Source organism: Pimephales promelas, chromosome 3 (genome assembly GCF_988280905.1).
Source record: "Pimephales promelas chromosome 3, fPimPro1.hap1.1, whole genome shotgun sequence".
Lineage (NCBI taxonomy): Eukaryota > Metazoa > Chordata > Actinopteri > Cypriniformes > Leuciscidae > Pimephales > Pimephales promelas.
Window position 1 is genome coordinate 2,110,262 of NC_142771.1, and position 21,503 is coordinate 2,131,764.

The following is a 21,503-nucleotide window of genomic DNA, read 5'->3' on the forward strand; positions in this document are numbered from 1 at the left end:
ACATTTCTCTTTGTAACATGTTGTTCAGGTTTGATTCTAATCATAATGTAACATTATTGAAAAACTGTGGTTTCTTCAGTACAAAAACCAATGCTAAACTTTGACAAAAAGTATTTTATTTTTGTTATAATTGTGATTTTATAATATTTAGATATGAATCCAACTTTAGAAACTATATCTTTCAGTAATTCAAATAGTATATAGGCCTAGGATCTCTATAGCCATCTAGTGGTTAAAGTGACTTATTACATATTTTAACCTGTATTTTCCACACAAAAAAATGGGCAAAAGTCTTACATTAAACCTTGTAAAATTATCCATGGCATCCCCAGTAATGAAAGTTAGAAATCTGGGTCTTTTATAAAGTTTATTGGTAACACTTTACAATACGGGGGCATTAATTCATGCTTAACTAATGCACAGATAATACTGAATTAATGTGTAACTAATGATTATTTAAGCTATTCATTAATGATTACCACATTAGGAACTAATTAAGAGTCTGAAAGGTTAATGTATTAGTTCATACATGAAATGTTATTAATTAAATATGTAATTGTGGTGACCCACAAATAACACTGCGAGACATTCACCTAAGAAATATACCTTTAAGAGAGGAGGAGGCAGTTGGTAGTTCCGGGGTGACGTTGTTGTGTCGATTTGACTGTTGTGTAGTTCTGTATTATTGAAGTGGAGAGTAAAGCTAACTCAACGCATTCCCATCTCCAGTCTACTTCTTTTTGCACTCCACATTGGTGACCCCGACGCGAGTTGGATACGGCAGAATTATGTCACACAACGACGGTGGCGAAAACGCTGCTGCTGCGGCGCCAGATGCTGTTAGCGGCGCGGCTAATGTCGGCGCTATATACGCGGCCACCATCAAGTTACCGGACTTTTGGCAGCACAATCCACGGCCGTGGTTTCAACACATCGAGGCACAGTTCCAGCTGAGAGGAATAACACAGGACGTTACAAAGTATTTCCATGTGGTAGCGGCCTTAGATGCATCGACAACAGCCAGGGCTATGGCGTTATTAGAGGCTCCGCCAGCTGACGGCAAATACGACGCGCTCAAAACGTTTCTGTTAAACCTCTTTGAACTGTCGGAGCTAGAAAAAGCAGATCGCCTGCTGTCCCTGAACGGCCTTGGTGACAGTAAGCCGTCTGAGTTAATGGAGAGGATGCTAGCGGTGCTGGGCGCGGCGGATCCCGCGTTCCTTTTCGCCCACATATTCCTGCGGCAACTTCCAGCACCTGTGCGCACCGCACTGGCCAGCTCCGCCCTCCCTTCCTCCAGAGACTACCGAGCGCTTGCTGTGGAGGCAGACAGGATTTTTCTCGCCAACCGGCAACAGTTTGTCCACGCACTGCTTCCCCCCCCGCACGCGGCTGTTCCGTTTCCACCCGCAGCGGACGACCCAGACACCGCGGCTGCGGTGACGGCCCGCCGGCAGCGTGAAAACGGGTGGTGCTATTACCATTCAAGGTTTGGGGCCAAGGCCAAACAGTGTCGCCAACCTTGCAGTTTTGGAGCCCAGGGAAAAGCCAGGGCCGGCGCTCATTAGCAGCTATGGGCGCTGGCCGGGACTGCAAGCTGTTATTCATCACTGACACATTGTCCGGCCGGCGGTTGCTGGTCGATTCGGGGGCTCAGCGTAGCATCTTGCCGGCGAAGCTGGTGGACACAATGGCTGGCGGGCATGGCCCCCCAATGGATGCCGCCAACGGCACACCCATTCGTACATATGGCACAAGGTATGTGGAAGTGTGTTTCGGCGGGCGGCGTTTCGGCTGGGATTTCGTCATGGCTGCCGTGTCTACGTCGCTCCTGGGGGCGGATTTCCTCTGTGCTTACAGGCTGTTGGTGGACGTTACAAACCACCGCCTGATCGACGCCCTCTCTTTTGCTTCATACCCCTGTACACTGGGGGGACGGGGGCACTTTGTCTGTCAAACACATTAGCCACAGGGGACCTGTACCAACGTCTTCTCGCTGAGTTCCCTGACATCACCACACCCACGTTTTCATCGGCGGTGGCTAAACACGGCGTGGAGCACTACATCACCACGGTGGGCCCACCAGTCTACGCACGAGCTCGGCGCCTCGACTCTGCCAAGCTCGCGATCGCCAGGGAGGAGTTTGCCACTATGGAGCACCTCGGCATCGTGCGCCGCTCCAACAGCCCGTGGGCTTCCCCCCTGCACATGGTGACAAAGTCCGATGGCAGTTGGCGTCCCTGTGGTGATTTCCGTCGCCTGAACAACGCTACAACCCCCGACCGGTACCCGGTGCCGCACATACAGGACTTTTCCGCCCACCTAGCCGGCACCACCATATTCTCAAAGGTGGACCTGGTGCGCGGTTACCATCAGGTGCCGGTCCACCCGCAGGATGTCCCCAAGACAGCGGTCATCACACCCTTTGGCCTTTTTGAATTCTTACGGATGCCTTTCGGCCTTAAAGGGGCAGCGCAAACGTTTCAGCGCCTTATGGACTCTGTGCTGAGAGACATGCCGTTTCTATTTGTCTATTTGGATGACATTCTCGTGGCCAGCGCGTCCGCAGACGACCACCTGACGCATCTCCGGCAGCTGTTTGGCAGGCTCAGTGAACATGGTCTCATCATCAACCCGGCCAAGTGTGAGTTTGGCCGGTCATCCATCACTTTCCTCGGCCATCACGTCACACCGCAAGGGGCCGTCCCCCTCCCGGCCAAGGTGGATGCCGTCGCCAATTTCTCTCGCCCACACACGGTAAAGTCCCTGCAGGAGTTTCTGGGTATGGTCAACTTCTACAACCGTTTCCTCCCCCATGCGGCTCAGCTCATGCGACCATTGTACGATGCCTTGCGTGGTGGGCGGGCGGCGGAAGTGTTGGATTGGTCCCCAGAGATGGTTTGTGCTTTTGATGCTGCCAAAACGGCGCTGGCCAATGCTGCTCTGCTAGCGCACCCATCTCCTACCGCCCCAGTGGCTCTGACTACGGACGCCTCGGACTACGCCGTTGGGGCAGTGTGTGAGCAGTGGGTGGGCGGAGCCTGGCAGCCGCTGGCCTTTTTCAGCAGGAAGCTCCGGGACAACGAGAGGAAATACAGCGCCTTCGACAGGGAGCTCCTGGGTCTTTTCCTCGCCACCCGTCATTTTCGTTTCCTGTTGGAGGGCCGGCGGTTCACGGCTTTCGTTGACCACAAGCCGCTGACGTTTGCTATGGCCAAGTCTTCAGAGCCATGGTCTGGTCGCCAGCAGCGTCAGCTCTCTGCCATATCTGAATATACCACCGACATTCAGCATGTGGCCGGTAAGGAAAACTTTGTGGCCGACTGTCTCTCCCGGGCGATCATTGGTTCCGTCCACTTGGGCCTTGACTACGCAGCTATGGCTGAGGATCAAACCGCGGACTCTGAGGTGCAAGCCTACAGGACGGCTCCCACAGCGCTGCTCATGGAGGATGTGGTGTTTGACACTGCCAACTCTACACTTCTCTGCGACGTCTCCACTGGACAACCGCGCCCCATGGTACCTGTTGGCTGGAGACGTAAGGTGTTTGACACTATACACGGTCTTTCCCACCCAGGGGTGAAGGCCTCGACCAAGCTGGTGGGGGCCAAGTTCGTCTGGCCAGGCCTGCGGAGGGACGTCAAGGCGTGGGCTGCTTCCTGTGTGGCGTGCCAGCGCGCAAAGGTGACTCGTCATACCAAGGCCCCTTTGGCAACCTTCAAAGTGCCGGAGAGGCGTTTTGATCATGTGAATGTGGACCTGGTGGGCCCACTTCCCCCCTCCCGTGGTTACTCCTACCTCCTCACCATGGTGGACAGGACCACCAGATGGCCGGAAGTGGTGCCCCTGGCCTCCACTACATCAGCTGAGGTGGCACGGGCGTTCATTATGGCTTGGGTGGCCCGTTTCGGTACGCCGTCTGACCTCTCCTCGGACCGAGGTCCGCAGTTTACGTCGGAGCTTTGGAATGCGGTCGCCGAGGTCCTGGGAGTGAAGGTCCACCGTACCACAGCCTATAACCCCCAGAGCAACGGACTTTGCGAGCGGTTCCATCGGGACATGAAGGCCGCGCTCAGGGCCAGCCTCACGGGTAGCGACTGGGCTGACCGCCTCCCATGGGTTATGCTTGGCCTTCGTTCTGCCCCCAAAGAGGATCTTCAAGCCTCATCGGCAGAGTTGGTGTACGGCCAGCCTCTGCGCGTCCCGGGGGAGTTTCTTCCAGATGCAACGGCCCCGTGGTCGGTTGACTCCCATCGTACTGTGTCTCGGGACATTGCCAACGCTTTTATTCCTCTTCCAACGTCGCACCATGGCCTCCCCCAGACCTACGTGCCCAAGGATTTACCGTCAGCCAAGTATGTGTTCATCCGCCACGACGGACATCGTACTCCACTGCGTCCCCCCTATGATGGGCCCTTCCGTGTCCTGACGGGAGGGTCTAAGAACTTTGTGGTGGATATGGGAGGTAGGCCTGAGCGGGTGGCTATAGACCGGCTCAAGCCTGCTCATGTGGATATTGGCGAACCCCTGCAGTTGGCCCTGCCCCCACGGCGGGGGCGCCCCCCTGCGGAGGCCTCGAACCAGGTACCTGCCCCGCCCCAAGCCCCTGGCCCCTCTTTGGTGAAGCGCAGCCGGTATGGCCGCCCGGTCCGCCCCCCTATGCGTTGACTTTTCTAAAGACTGTTCGGACCTGGACTGTTCTGTTTTGCACTGGTGAATAGCGCCCTATGTTCTGTTGGGGGTGCCCGTTTGTTTTGGACTTGTTTATGGGTGAATTATGGGGGGGCCTGTGTGGTGACCCACAAATAACACTGCGAGACATTCACCTAAGAAATATACCTTTAAGAGAGGAGGAGGCAGTTGGTAGTTCCGGGGTGACGTTGTTGTGTCGATTTGACTGTTGTGTAGTTCTGTATTATTGAAGTGGAGAGTAAAGCTAACTCAACGCATTCCCATCTCCAGTCTACTTCTTTTTGCACTCCACATAATTGTGGATTAATTCCATTATAACAATTTTTGTTTAACTAATAGTGTTAATTAATATCTTAATGTAGAGAATCGAGGCGAATCAAACACAACTTAATCAAATTAATCTCTCATGGGATTAATTCACATGGCTTCAACAGAGTCACGGAACGGCACCAAGGGTCTGCTCCAAAAGGACAATAACCCCCCCCCTCCGAAGACTTTTTATGGTCCTGCAGATAGCAACAGAATGCCACAGGAAGAAACGTGTCAATATGTTAATGTTTTACTAAGACAAATCGGCTCCAAAATGGTGGAACGAGAGGCTCACAACAAAGACCCCTTTGATCCACTGACAGAGATGTTCCACAGAACACCTTTCCTCGTCCCCTACGAGTTGAACCCTCAGTGACCTTGCGGTTGAGTTTGGAGATCTCCCACATAAAATCATATAAACTCACCACAGAACAATTCTTGGACTTATAACTAGGGTTGGGTATCGTTTGAATTTGAACGATTCTGATTCCGATTCCTTGTTTCGATTCCGGTTCCTAACGATTCTCGATTCCGATTCTTTTAAGAGGCAGGGTCAAAAAAGTTTAGCTAACCTTGCTAACCAACTGCCTTTCTGAAGGAAATACTCCTTCTGTAAAAATACTGTGAAGCCACACTTTGGATCGCCGACGTAAGCTACTCATGTTCGACTCGCGTGGTTATGCCAACACTTCCGGCAGACGCTTCTTCGTTAGTGTTGTTCAGCGGTTTCTTCTTCCGCTCGGCGGACTGTGAATATCGAAACTAGGAATCGAAATTTTAACTTTTGTTTTGAACGATTCCGGGAAAAACGAAAAGTTAGTCTCGGTTCCAATCAATACTCGATTCTCGATACCCAACCCTACTTATAACCAGTCATAATTCTTGTTGTTCCTACACTTCATGTGTTATTATGCTTAGATCACATAATAATCATGTAATTGTTGTTAACTATTAACTCTTGTAATTGTCATACAACCATTAGGAGTGTGAATGCCTCGTTTACTCTTAAACGAACCGTATTCTCCTAATTCAAAAGATGGCTTGATTGAAATCTGCGTAAACGGTTTTGTTTTATGATTACAATAATCATAAGGTTTAAACTATAGTCTTTTGTCTCTCTGCTAAGTGCTGGAGACCAGCTCACAGACCATGCATAAATTATGATAAGCAAGAAGTAGATCCACCTCCTTAAATCATGCCATTACCTCATTGGCCAGAAGTTTCTAGGAGGTTGGACTAAAGTCTAAGTTAAAGATTTGAACAAAGAACAAAGGACCTCATGTTAGATTTTTGTTCCGTTCCTGTTAGATTTTTCTGTTCGTGTTTTCCAGTTTGTAACTGTTAAGTTCGTGCCTCTCTCTAAAACCAGCAAGAGAGTGTTCTGTTCGTGCTTATCTCTGAAAAAAAAAGAGCGTGTTCGCATGCTTCTACATCGACTAGACCAAATTCGACCAGCAGACGAATAACCCATCAAGATCAGGGTTACAATTCAGCTCAGTCAAGCCATCCGACTCGCCTTACTTTCATTTCTTTCCTTTATTTCCTTTTTCGTAAAAGTCTCGTTTCAAAGTTAAGTTTGCTGCCAAGCTTCGTTTTAAACGGCTCTCCGCAACGCGCTTCGAAATCGTAAAGACTTTTCATTCGGCTGCTAGTCACACGTGACCGGCAAACTCAGGAACTTCCAGCCAGGCACTTTAAAGACAACCCGCCACGAGGACCCGGGGAACCGCCTTCGATGCAACGCAACAAAGGAATCCCCAAAGCCACGCAAAGACACAAGCAAGTACTCCAGACTCTTAGCTGAACTGGTGCTTTAATGTGAAGTGAATAACCTCTCTAAGAAACGAAGGTTCAAATTAATGCTTGGTGGTCCTTTCAGGTCATGTCTTACGTGCATATAGAAAGTTAAAACTTTCTCTCACTCTTTCCAACTCACTCTTTCCCTTTCGCGACTGTATGAATGTGTGTGCGTGATTATGTTTAGACCTTAGTTTTGGGTTTAGAATAGCTAATAAAGTCTTCCATATATTTGAAAAGATAATTGCCTTGTGTTGTGTTTGCACATTTAATGTCTTGTACTGTTCGATCTAAAGTTACCTTGCTAAGACATAGTGTTTCACTATAGATTTGGTATTTATATCCTTGCAAAGGTTATAATTACGGCCCGTTCAAATGAATTCTAAGCGAGTCATTTGCTCGGTTCAGTGATTCGGTTCCATAGATTCATTGCAAATCAATGAATCATTTCCCTTTGAGCTAAATTGGCCTTCGGCCCCCTTAAATACATTTTATGTATATTATTAAATGTTGCATTTGCTACATTAATTACCAGAATTGAAGTGCATAGCTTTGACTAATTGTGGTAATTAATACATTAATTTACACGATTACTTAATAAAATGTGTTATTAAGGAATTAATACACAATGACACATTGAATTAATAGCAATTAATGTACTTAATCTATTAATCATATAGACTCTTTATTAGTTGCTGATGCAGTAATCATTAATTAATGGTTTAGTTCTTCATTAGTTATACATTAACTCATGATTATCTGTGCATTAGTTACGCATGAATTAATGTATTTTAGTGCACCCGTATTGTAAAGTGTCACCAGTTTATTTAACATAAAATGCTGATGTTTCAGCACCGCAGAACTATTATGTCATAACAGTCTGAGGACCACTGCGCCAGCCCGACAGTCTGAAGGCGGAAGTGGGCGGATAGCAGTCCGATGCCGGAACTGTACGGAGTTCATGTTTAGACGTGTTTAGACTACACAGAAAAAGGTTTTAAGACAGTAAAAGTTTTAATTATGGCGGAGCACACTGTAGAACAAGGAAAAGAAGACGAAGAAGAAGAGAAAGAGGTAAAAAGAAGTTATATATATTTGATATGGATCATGCAACATACTTAACATTATAACGTTACGCTTTTTTACGCTACGATTTTCTTTTCGATCCGATACCAAGTACTTTCAGGACAAGTATCGCCGATACCGATACCGATACTTTTATGAAATATTTTTATGTACGGGATTTTATAGAGTATTTTGATAGCAACATTATTAATAATAAATAAAATGGACATGATAACGTTTTGCTTGCGTTTATTAACAAACACTGAACACTGTTTTACCACATTTCTTCCCTTTATAGGTTTTTGAGATGAAACAAGTTGACATTAACATTTTCCTCTTGAGCCTGTTTTTTCTATGACTGATAAACTCTACAGCTTAAAAAATAAAATAACCCCCTGATAAAAGACTGGAATGCACTTGAAACCAAACCAGGGATGACTGTTAGGCTGAGAACACTTCAAATTAGTTAAATGTCAAACTTGAACCTGAACTTGTTAAGTTGGAATCTTCATATGTTAACACAGTCTCATCCCAAAAAGTCATATAACTGACGTTTTGGGACGTATTTTGACCATACGTCAATATCAGCCTTTTTAGGCCCCCCTTAAACGTCGGTAGATGGCGATCCCGGGCCGTCATACAACTGACGCTTTACCTTTAACGTCAGTAAGGTGACGTGTTAGGTTTAGGGTTAAGTTTAGGTATGGGGTAGAGTTAGGATCCCATAACCTCATCTACCGACGTTTAAGGGGGCCCTAAAAAGGCGAATATTGACGTATGGTCAAAAGACGTCCCAAAACGTCAGTTATATGACGTCTTGAGGTGAGACCGGGTTGCATATGTGCATGTACTGATATATACACAGCCAGCATGAGTAAACCATTAAATGATTTAGAACTGATTTATAGGTTTTTGTTAAGGAACAAGAGAATGTTGACATTTTTGCCCTTTAGTCTGTTTCTTCTGTGACTGATCAACTCCCCTGCTTTGGAAAAAAGTCTCTCAGAAGGGACAGATGATGCAGTGACCCCAAGATATTTTCCTGCTAGTTTGCTGAGAGTTGGAAACGTTTGTTCGTGATTTCTCCACCAAACTAATGGGTCTTGGTTTCGGGGAAGTACTTTTTCCTCAGCATAGCGACGCATTTCAATTATGGAATCGCTGCTTCCTGATTGTTGTTGTTGTGCTGATAGAACCTGCGAGTCAAAATCCCCCCATATGCCTCCTTTAGCTGTAGATGATGCAGTACATGGGGTCATTGGAGGAGTCTCGGATGATGCACAGTTTGCAGGTACTGACACAGACCTTAGGGTAGATGTTGAGGTAGCTCAAGTGAACATCCCGCATTTCAGATAGGAGTCGCTTTTTTACAGCTTCTACATCAGAGATGCCCAAACTAGGGCCCGCGGGCCAAATTTGATTGATTAATTTGATTGATTTGGCCCGCCATACCGTCCGGGGAGAGAGCAGTGTTTCCGCTACATTCGTTCCGCTGTGGCGGGCCGCCACACAAATCCTCCCTGCACGGCTGCAGCTTCTGTATTGTGTTGTTTTGTTGAGCCCCACTAAAGGCATAAAAAACGTTGTAAAGCACAATCGAGTTTTCGCACTATATTGCAAGACTTCTAAAGTCATTCAATAGCATAATGTGAGGTAAAATGAATATTTAAGTCGTAAAGTTAAGTCATCTCTCCTCAGTCATTCTCCATTCAGCATTCAAACTGCACGTCGCGTTCGGTTGCGACAGTAACACGACGACACTCTCTTCAAGATCAATGTTCCCATTATAATAGGCTACTTTATTTGTAGATAAAGCATAAAGGTCTAAAATGACTTTCTCGTTGGAGTTTATTGCCCTTTCTAAATCATATCCCTTTCTCCCAGGTGTCCGTAAGATTCCAGCACTGGAGTCGAGTGCTATAATTGTTCTTCATGCCCACTGCGTAACTGAAATTTAAAAATGTTAAAAGAAAAGGCTAAAAAAAACTGTTGCATAGATAGAATACACTAAGCATTAGTGCTGCACGATTAATCATATCATATAGCAATCGTAATAATAGCGTTTAGTAGGCTATATAACGCAAAATGCCGCGATTTTATTAAATAAACAAATTAGGGATATTAACGCAGTACAGTAGGATATCTCTTCTTTTTTGTCATCCTTTGACTAGTGTTCCATGATCCCGCTCTTATTCGTGAAAATGCCGTTTTGCATTTTGTACGACAAGAAGTCAAAAGAGAGCGCGCTGCCTGGATGTCCTGAATGAGACTCGCAGAAAGACGCGCGCCAGAATAATGCGCAGACCGCGTACCAGAGAATGCAGTTCTCTTTCGAGCTTGAACGAACAATAACACACACAATTATGCCAAAATGTCGTTTTGTCGAGTATGTTAATAACATAAGAAAAGTCTTATATGGACGAAAAGAGTTGTGCATGTGGGAGAATGAGGCGCGCGTGAGATCCGCGTCTCGGCAACTGCTGCTCTTTTTACTCACTGCTCTTGACTAAAGAACTTTAGTAGCTTTAATAAAGTCTGTATATAATTTATAATTCATGCAGCGCAGACTGTTTATTCAATTTCTGTATCCTACTTTTTAAGACAGGAAGGGCACATGTAAATATGGCACTTATGGGTTTATGTGAGGATTGTTTGAAGTTCACTTTATTTAAAAGCTGTTATATTTTTTTAAGCCTAATAATTTTTTTAAAAAGCTCGATCGCTTGTGGAGCCTTTCATATTATAATACTTAAGGCCAATTTATACTTCTGCGTCGAGGGTACGCCGTAGTGTACGGCGTTGGCTACGCACGTAGGCGACGCCGTTGTGAGCATTTATACTTCTGCGTTCAGCTCTTGGTTGCACTGCAGTACTGCTCCGAAACGCTAGTTGGCGGCGGAGGGTTTTAATGTTCCACTGTGTTTAGATTCCTCACGGCTAGGTTACTACAAGCAATAGCGACTGAAAGAGAGTGGATCATGTTGGAGTTGGAGCTTATTGAGGTGGAAAAACAGTTCAATTTAGTGAAATTACTAAAACTGAAAGGCAGAAATGAGAGAGGACGTCGGAGGAGATGGTACGTGTGGAAATCATAGATAGTGGTGGAAATGAGTGAGAAGGTACGTGCGGAAATGCGTAGGAGGAAATGCGATGCTACCAAGCCGACCAATCACAGATCTTGCGGTCTGCGTCGTCGCGACGTGTAGTTACATTTTTGAAGAGGTGCGCGTCAGGCGAAGGGTACGCGGTATGGGACGCGTCTGTGCGTATGCTACGGCGTACCTACCGCGCGCACCCTACGCAGAAGTATAAATTGGCCTTTAGGGGAGACAAGGGGGCGTGGCCTAAGGGAATATCACTCGTGGGCCACGCCCCCTCCCCCTGGGGATATGGGCCTGCCACCACAGCTTGGAAAAATCCTAGAGGAAACACTGGAGGGGATTTCTTTAAAATGCAAAACTTTACAAATAAAACTGCATTAGTTAATCAGATTGAAGTTGTTTTATATTTATTTTAAATATTATAAAATAAATAAACCCATAGCAACTTTAATGTAATACCGTTTGATTTATGATGCAAAATTTACTTTACAATCAAGTTTGATTTTTGGCCCTTCGTAGGAAAAAGTTTGGGCACCCCTGTTCTACATGATCCTTGTCACGAAATGCCAGGTGCTTAAACCTTATGTCAAGAAAGGTGCTGGCACCAAGACTGTGAATCTCCGCTGACATTGCTGTGCCAGTTCTGTGGCAAAAGAGCTTCCTTGACGCTCAGTGGCAGCAGATGCTTTAAGCAGCAGTGATACTAGGGGAATGACCTTTGAGACAGAAGTGTATGTTTCTGCTGATACTTCACGTGTTGCCTCCTCAAAAGGTTTCAGGGCCTCAATGGTGGATAACAGACCGCTCTTCAGTTGTAAAGCACAGGTCACTCTTTTCCAAGTAAACAGAGGGCTGTGGTAACCGGATGTAGCCTCTCCAACATGTAGAAAGCTGAATTCCACCGGGTTTCAACTGAAATAATCAGTTTATGTTCTGCCACTTTCAGTTGATTTTGTATCTGTTTAAGCTTCTCTGTGGCTTTTGTGCTGTGGTGGAAAAAAGGATACAATGCTTCTGCATTTTTCCAGCAGATGAACGGTCTCCGGAGATTCCTTTATTGCATCTTTGACCACCAAGTTTAATGTGTGGGCAAAACATGGGTAATGCCTCCACCCAGCCTTATGCACTGCTGCAACCATGTTTGCACCATTGTCTGTGACAACTGCAAGCACCTTTTGAGTTATGCCCCATTCTTCAGCTGTTCTTTTTAGCTCTGCACTAATATTGTCAGCTGTGCGCTGTACACTGAAATGGCAGGTTTCTAGCACAAAATCCTGCATTTGCCAGTTGTCAATAAAATGACAGGTCACAGTTCAATATGCCTCTATGGACCTTGAGGTCCACATATCTGTTGTGAGAATGACATGGTTTGCATGTTGTAATTTTGTCATTACTTTGGCTTTACATTCAGCATACATATTGTTAATTGTGCACTCCATCATCTTTTTCCGAGAAGGGATTTGGTAACGTTGATCAAGAATCTTGACAAGAGCAATAAATCCTCTGTCTTCTACAACTGAGATTGGCTGGAGGTCCCTTGCAATCATCTCTCCTATGCCTCTTGTAATTTCTGATGCTCTCTACGAGTCATCTATAAAATATAATACATATATTTTATTCTTAAAGCTGTTACAGGCATTAAGAATTTATAATGACAGTAAATCTCTCCTGTATTACTTGACACTTAAACTGTCATTTGTTTAATAATTTTTTTAAATGATAAAAATAATATATAAATTATTTAATTAAGAATATCCACCAGATAGCCTATCAAGTAACAGAAATAGATATAGCTAATGAAAAACATTTAAAGCAAAATATCCAGTTTAATATTCTGCTCCACATCTTCATATCCGAAACAGTAGGCCTATGTATTGTACAAAGTAGCCTATAGCTATAAAATATAGTGACTTAAAGGGATAGTTGACTTTGAAATTAATTTTTGATATGTTTTAGCTAACCTCAAGGTACTGGTAAAAGGTAAAAACTATATAAATTATGTTCGTTTTCTCACACAAACCTCTCGTTTCGTGTCTTAGGCCATCAATGTGTACTTACATTTACGAGTCATTAAATCATGTTTAATTTTGACTTCTCTGTGCATGCTTTTTGGCCTTAGCCTCCAGAGATAGACTGATAGACAACAACGGTTTGACTGAAAAATGCCAAAATTGAAAATACCGTGGAAACAAAGACACCTACATCTTGGATGCCCTTGAGGTAAGATAAAACATATCAAATTAATTTCAAAGTCAACTATCCCTTTAACTTTTTGTATTCAAATAATCTAACAACCACTTGATACCTGGATAACGTCGTTGACCTCTCTGAAAGCATTCTGCTAATGAACTCTGCCTCGAACCAGAAGATGGGGGTCGTGTCTGTGTTACCTCCTCTGCTCGCTTCAGCTGCACTTCGTCGTGTCTGTAGGGTGTTTTGCTTTAAGATGTTTTGTCAAATTTGTGGTATTACCACAGTGGCGTATGTTTTTTTTACAAATGTCACACGAGGCTTCATCAGTATTTACTGGAGTGAAATAACTCCAAATTACACTTCTTTTTCTTTCACTCATCGCAGCCATGCACTCTAACGATCACCTTTCTTAAACCTGACTGTCTGCGCTGACTGACTGAGCGTGCTCCTGTGCTGGACTTGTTGTGAGTGTTTGAGCGCCGCGGCGCGCACGGTGATATACAGCGGAAGGAGACGTAACGTGAGCGAACGCGGTGATACAGTTCGCTCACGTAAGAAGATATAGTTCCCATTGACGTTATAATTTAAGTGTATTTGTACAATACGGTGTACTACTCATTTTAAAAATGAAAAAAAAAAACGTACACAAAAAACAGATAGTATCGATACTTGTATGTGAGAATCGATCCTTTCGATACAAAAGCAGTATCGAAAAAATATCGATACTTAAGGATCGATCCGCCCATCCCTACTGATGGTAATCTCTTTTCACATTGATCACATGTGAACGGCTTCTCTCCAGTGTGGATCCTCGTGTAATGCTCAACAATAAAACTAATTATATTATAAAACGATTATAAAACACCACTCTGCTTCTTTTCGATTTAATTTAAATACATTTTAAACATTATAAGCACACAACTCATGTTTGTGTTTGTAGCTCTGGAGAATTTCTTCACTAATCCTTGATTTTCTTCTTTACCACTTATTTATAAACAAGCACTTTCTATTTTTATATCATGTGAACTTGATACTATTCCTCATAAAAAACAATTGGATTGCTTTGATATCGTTACTTATATCCAACCTTCCTAATCCCGGCTACTAGCCTTTAGCCCGCTAGCATTCCACGCGTGGCCTATTGATCGTCTCATTTTACATCCGTTTCACTGAATCCTGGTTATTTCCGGCATTTCAGTCCTAAATTAGTGGTGATGGTTGTAGTATCACTACTAACTTACTGTTCATCTGTTATAATGGCGAACACATCAGATGCGTGTCTAACATTACCTCTGAGTGCAGGTGAGGACACGTTCGAGCTCTTCACGGTGAAGCAGGAGCTGGAATACGTCGAGAAACAGATCCGTGGTCTGCTGGTGAAGCAAGCCGAGCTGTTGGATCGGCGCTCAACGCTTGAAGCATCACGCGCAAATCAGTGGTTAGTAACGTTAACTCTTTGACTCCGACTTCCTCTACTCCGTATGTTCCTCTGCCCAGGAGGACGCGATCATCTCGGGCTTCATTCACTCCGGCACCGAAACAGCAACATGGACCGTGGATCACACAGCGGAAGACACAAGCTAGGACCAGAGCTGCCTCTCCGCCCCTCCCGGTCTTCGAGATCTCCACCCGGAACCGCTTCTCCCCTCTTCGCGAGCCGGAACGCGACGACGCCGTGATTATCGGCACATCCATGGTCCGTCACGTCCGCGCTACTACTTCGGGGAAAGGTAAGGTGCGCACTCACTGCTTTCCTGGTGCTCGTGTTCTTGATGTCGCTGCACAGGTTCCCGAGATCCTGAATGGGGACGAGCGCGTCGGAGCTGTTGTGCTGCACGCGGGAGCGAACGACATCAGGCTGCGGCAGACGGAGGTTCTGAAGAAGGACTACAGGAGCCTGATCGAGACGGTACGCAGCACAGCACCTAAAGCAACGATCATCGTGTCTGGACCGCTTCCCGCGTACAGACAAGGACAGGAAAGGTTCAGTAGACTATTTACGCAGAACTAGTAAGTCAAAGTCCAAATCACACCCTTTGCGGCCCAAACTTACCTAATATGCATAGTGTGGAACATTATATAGAAACATTATATAGGATCTAGCAAAAATCTTATTGTAATTAAACCAGAAAATCTAAATATCGGTGAACAAAAACAATTTCTAAAGCTAGGTCTTCTAAACATTAGATCGCTCACACCTAAGGCGGTTATTGTAAATGAAATGGTCACAGAAAATAACTTATCTGTTGGAGGAGGAGCTGTAACTATATATAATGACGAGGAGGAGCTGTAACTATATATAATGATGAGGAGGAGCTGTAACTATATAATGAAGAGGAGGAGCTGTAACTATATATAATGACGAGGAGGAGCTGTAACTATATATAATGAAGAGGAGGAGCTGTAACTGTATATAATGAAGAGGAGGAGCTCTAACTGTATATAATGAAGATGAGGAGCTGTAACTATATAATGAAGAGGAGGAGCTGTAACTGTATATAATGAAGAGTTGGAGCTGTAACTATATAATGAAGAGGAGGAGCTGTAACTTTATATAATGAAGAGTTGGAGCTGTAACTATATAATGAAGAGGAGGAGCTGTAACTATATAATGAAGAGGAGGAGCTGTAACTATATATATTAAAGAGGAGGAGCTGTAACTATATATAATGAAGAGGAGGAGCTGATGATGTTTAAAGGAGGAGCTGTAACTATATATAATAAAGAGGAAGACAGACAGAAGCGGACAGAAGCAGAAATGTCTGATCAGTGTGATCTGTGTCTGCTGGGACTGATCATTCTCTCTTCACTTCTCACAGGTAAAGAAATCTGTATTTTCTCTAAACACATTTAGTGGAATTAGTCTGGAAAGAGTTGATTTGAACATGCTCAGTTTATTCTTGCACACATTCACGTTGTGATCTCAGAGTTGTGTATTGATACACACAGATCATACTGTATTATTCCTGATACTGGACATAGTGTCACAGGGTAACACTTTACAATAAGGCTACATGAATAATCATGCACTAATACCTGAATTAATACTTTATTAAACATGAACTAATAATTATTGAAGGCACGACCGAATCATGAACCAATGAAGAGTTATCCTGGACTGTCATTACGGATTCACACATCAATAACGGCAGCCTTCACTACATGTTATACATGTTTGATAATTAATTAATTCATTAACATTTATGGATAAACTTAATCAAACCAGAGATACAGGAAGTGGGGGTGCAGCAGCTGCAGCTTTTGTGTTCATTTCTATTTCCTGTATCTGTGTACGCTCTTCTATTGTGTGTTTGTTTCAGTGTAAACAGCACAATAACCCTTTTATTTAAAGGGTTAATTTATGTCCTGTAGACCAGTCCGTTGCATTACGATTGAAAGCAGTATCAATAATGTCGAAAATAATGTAAAAAATTTGATGCGAGTCATTCTAGCAAACTGGTGCCATTTGGGTCCGCAACGTTTGATGAGATGTTTAAGGCACAAAATGTCCCAAAATGTGTTTATAAAGCTTAAAGTTATTAATTCAAGATATGTGATAAAATACTATTTTTAAAGAATAACATACTATTTTTAATAATTTGTCATTAGTACATTGCCAATTTCACATCTACGTGAATTAATGTTGAATGCTGTTCTTGTTATGTGGACTAATCAAATAAATGTAACTTTATTTGTATTTTTTAAGTGAATTTATTTTTGTGGTTTTTTTCTTCAGTATAAACAATGAGGCCATTGAAATGTCAAATTCAAATTTCAAGATTAAAAACTAAGAAAAAAATACAGACTTTATATTGATGGTTTCCAATAGCATTTTACTATTAGGAAAACATTAGATTTAAAAATATATATGTCTTGTTAGACAATGCACATATTGCATATTGTCTGTGACGGGGTGACCTTGCCTGCATAAAAAGGATATTAAGGATTTTGTGCCTGAGGTGGGAAAATATGTTTTGTGGAGGATTAATGTATCTTTAAAGTTGTACGCTTTTAAAAAATAATCTTTTTTTTATGAAAATTTGGATAATTGCTAAGTGGAAGTGGCACCCGTTTCATAGAATGACTGATGTTTAAACTGTGTTCTGTTAGACAAGTGTTCTCATCGATACGCTTGTTGTAATTTGTGGAGTTTTGACGAGTTTTATAGACTTTCAAAAATTCAAAAGTGGTGACCTAAAAAAAAAAAAGGAAAGAAGTAACGAGTAGAAATAAGGTGTGGCCCCTTTAAGAGCTGCGCGCTCCCTGTTGAATGCTCTGCTTTTGTATGTGCGTCTCGATCACACCATGCCGGTTATTTCTGTCTGATGCTCTTTTTAAAGTAATTGTGTTTAGTTAATAACGCTGTGGACGGTTGATCGTGTCTGACAGAGAGTTACAGGAGATCAACTGGGGAATAAAGAGTGAGTTGTGAATTCCCGATCGCTCCGTGAGTCTGTGGCCTCTGAAACGACTCCAGATAAAATGAGATTTCCATAGTTTACTCCGAACACAACGTCTTACAAATACCCTGACTTTGAATGTGGAGGATCCTCAGAATTTCAACCAAGGAGTGAGTCCTTATTTCGGGAAATATCCCATTCACAGGAAAGGATGCGTGTAGCCTAACGCTCTCAAATCACCCCCAATCCTGATCGCTTGTTCAAAAAATAGAAAATGTCGGACGTTAGCGGAGTCGGAGTGATAACGGCAATGTGCTTTCAAATGTAAGCAAGTTTAAGTATAATTTCAGTTTTGCCATTTATTTAATGTTTGTTAAACTATTAATAGATACATTAATTACATTATCAGCTCAAGTGATTTACGAGGGGGGATTTAAAGCTGTTCCCTTATACCGGTGATTCACTTATTAAAGAGTAACTAAACCCCTGGTCAGAGCCTGACTCCACCCACTAGCAATATTTGAAAAATGCTGAAAAAATGGGCAGACCCCAGCGGAGCCAAGGGGCGTGCACCTGAGACCAGCCGTGACCCGTGAGTGACAGCTGCTGTCAGACTCTAAAATAGAGAGAGACTGGAGTGACGCAAGTAGCTGCCTTTGCAACAGAGCGGCCATTTGAAGTCGAGGACTTTTCTCCTTCACCTTCACCTGAAGTGGATGAGGGTGAATTGTATGTAGACACAGGGCCAAATCCATTCGAGCCGCTGGCTCAAACTGCGGTCTTAACTCCCGCATCGCGACCGGCATCTGATGAGTTTTGTCGTCGAGTTGATCTCAATAGCGCGCGCTCTGTGGGCATATATTCATATTGATATTCTGCCGCTATGTGAAAAAATCCAGCAAAATGCACCGGCTCATTTGTCGACCCCAGAGGATTAACTTTATCCTAACCATAAATTGTGATTAAAATATCCATGATCACTCACATCAAGACGCCGCTGCGGTGGAGGAGTCCATGCAGGAGGAGCTGTGTTTGGCGCTGTGTGGAGAAGCCCATGTCCACCTCTATTCCGTTACTATCCTGATCACTGTACTAAACACTGATAAATCTATGCTAACTTGAAGCTATCCTAACTGTACTATGCTACTAGCTACACAAAATAATCTAAATTATCTATATAATGCTATGCTAAATAGATGCAACAATACTCTATCCTGATTGTTTTCATAAATAACTATATAAATGCTATGCTAACTAGATGCTAATATATGCTATCCTGATCGTTTTCAATACTCATAAATCCAACTCCTGACTCGCTACAGTAGTTTTGACGGAACCAGATGCTTTTATACCAGGGGCTGCCAAGGGCGTGGTGAGCTCGCACCAAGGGTGTGACAGAGTGCGTCTGAGAGTTCGCTACGTCAGCAAGTACCCCTACTGCAGGAGCTTTCCGTTTAACCTGAAGAGGGCAGCACTCAGACGTTTTTACACCATATATTTGAAAATCAAAACACTTTATACTCAATTGTCAAAAAATGTACTCGAATCAATGAACAGCATTTATGAAGCTCCATTCTTACAGATCATTAACTAAAAAAGTTGTTTTGGTGTTTAGTTACCCTTTTAAGGTTCTATATGGAACTTTTTTTATAAAATGAATCCTCTTTTTATTGCCTGTGTTTTTGAAGGGGTTGTAATCACACATTGCAATGATCCACTTTTCGGGTTTTGCTATTACCTCTGAAGGCCAATATTCATATTTATATGAGAGGTCTCCGGGTCGGATTCCCTGCGAAATCCTTCGGATGTGACGTGCATGCACGCTCCCGAGCCTCTCTATCCTACAGCCTATGCGACCCATAGACAGTAAAGGAAATGGACACAGTAACCCCTTTGATTTCAACATGCGACCAACGGCACTTCAGCTGACGACACGGAGTCTGATAACTCCCCAAAACGTCTCACAACACAGACTCCACAAAAATAACAAAAGTTTTATCTGCTGAAGCTCGTCAGGCAAAACGTGAATCTGATCGACTCCGGACGCAAACGCGGATCAACATCGGCAACATATTAGTAAACTCTAGTGAAATAGCAGGTAAAGTACATGAAACATGACATGAATACAAAAGAATGATCCAGGATAACAAAAAGTCGGTGCTTTAGGATGTAACTTATTTTATTTACTAGATCTACTGACTAACGTCACTCATCCACTACTACCATATTGTTTATACACATTTCCAGACACGTTCACTACAGTAATGTCACTTCCTACAATCTTACTGATACACTGAAACTGTTCAGTTTAGTTCACTAACCGTTTTCGTTATCATATTATACATTCACCTGTGTTGACATATCTGATTGTGAAAGATACACGAATAGTTAGAGAAATGGCTTATGCTATATAACATCACATGTTAGCTAAATGTAGTTCCCTTTCGTAGTCACTTCGAGTTACGTCAGAAGTGACGGAGATTGGGGGTTTCGCATAGAAAGCCAATCCTCTTCGAGTATTTAAAAACGAGCCAATGGCGTGAAATGCCTTGGGGCTGCGGAAATTTGCATAGCGTACTCCGCCCTACTCCATGAGTATAAAAGGAGGAAGTGAACGCAACCGCCGTATGTTTTCGCTTCGGAGCCAAGAGAACTCTTCACTCCTGAAAGCCATTCTCACTGTTCAAGACTCTTCGAGACGAGCGTCCTCTTCAGTGTTGGTGTGACGGCGGTACCCAGCGAGATTCTGCATCGCCTGCGATCTGAGCAGTGGTCTGCCAGACTTTGAGCTTCTCCCTGGTCGCCTCAGCGCTGAAAGAGTGAATTTCCTCTTCTCTTTGAAAGAGCTGCACGCGGCACGTCTTTTTAAAGATGGTCGTCATCTGATGGTCACGATCGCTGCTCTGTGTGCCTGGGCATTCAGCATGCAGCAGCAGCGTTCGTGGATGACTCATGTTCCTTCTGTGGGAACATGACCATCTCTACACTGAGGTCGAGACTCAATGATCTGACTAAAGTGAGAGTCCCGGTCCCCCCTACTCCTCCACTTCTCCTCCACTGCTTCCCTCACGGGGGGCCCGTCGACCCAGGGACCTGGTGATTTCACGGTGACGGTGTGGAACAAAGCCCCGACGATTTCTCGGGCCACACCTCCCGCCTCAGTGCGAGAGCCAGCGAGCGTTAGTTCGATTCAGTCGGCTGCTTCTTCAGTGGTACCGGCTGTTTCGGGCAGCGCTCCAGATGATGATGCGATGTCGATCACAGCATCACTAGGCGGGCTAGAGTCCTCGGGAGATGAGGATGCGGCTGCGTTGCCTCCTTCGGGAGTGCCAGCGTTGCCCGTGTCGGATCCCGAGCTGACGGCCATGCTGTCTCGAGCCGCTGGGACTATCGGGTTAGAGTGGAACCCTCCGCCCTTCCCCCGATCTCTCACGGATGGATGATTGGTTTTTGGACAAAGCTGCCGCCGCAAGGCCGCGGCCAACTCCAACTCCATTTCCCCGAGCTGCATGTGGAGTTATCGCGCTCTTGGGGGGCTCCCCTGTCCACTCGAGAGCGCGATCTCTCCCCCGCCTTTCCCCCCCTCGATGGTGGGGCCGCCCGTGGGTACACTGGGATGCCCCCGGTGGAGCGCTCTGTTGCGATGCAGCTGTGTCCACAGGGCGCCTCCTCCCGTGGTCCTCCTAAGCACCCATCCAAAGCCTGTAGGTTCTCGTCTGCTATGGCGGCGCGTTCCTATAGAGCGGCGGGACAGGCGGCCTCCGCTTTGCATGCGATGAGCACTTTGCAGGTCTTCCAAGCGAAGCTGCTCAGAGATATGCACGAGGGCGGGACTGATCCAACGGCATTCAAAGATTTGCGGTCCGCCACTGACTTTGCTCTCCGGGCGACGAAAGTGGCCGCTCGCGCCGTTGGTCAGGTGATGGCCACCAGTGTGGTCCAGGAG

General features: G+C 44.6%; 1 protein-coding gene across 1 annotated transcript in view; it reads left to right on the forward strand.

Annotated features, from left to right (window-relative positions):
• Positions 1–21,503, forward strand: part of LOC120486097 (uncharacterized) — a 76,463-nt gene that overhangs the window by 36,277 nt on the left and 18,683 nt on the right. The gene's annotated exons all lie outside the window — the stretch shown is intronic.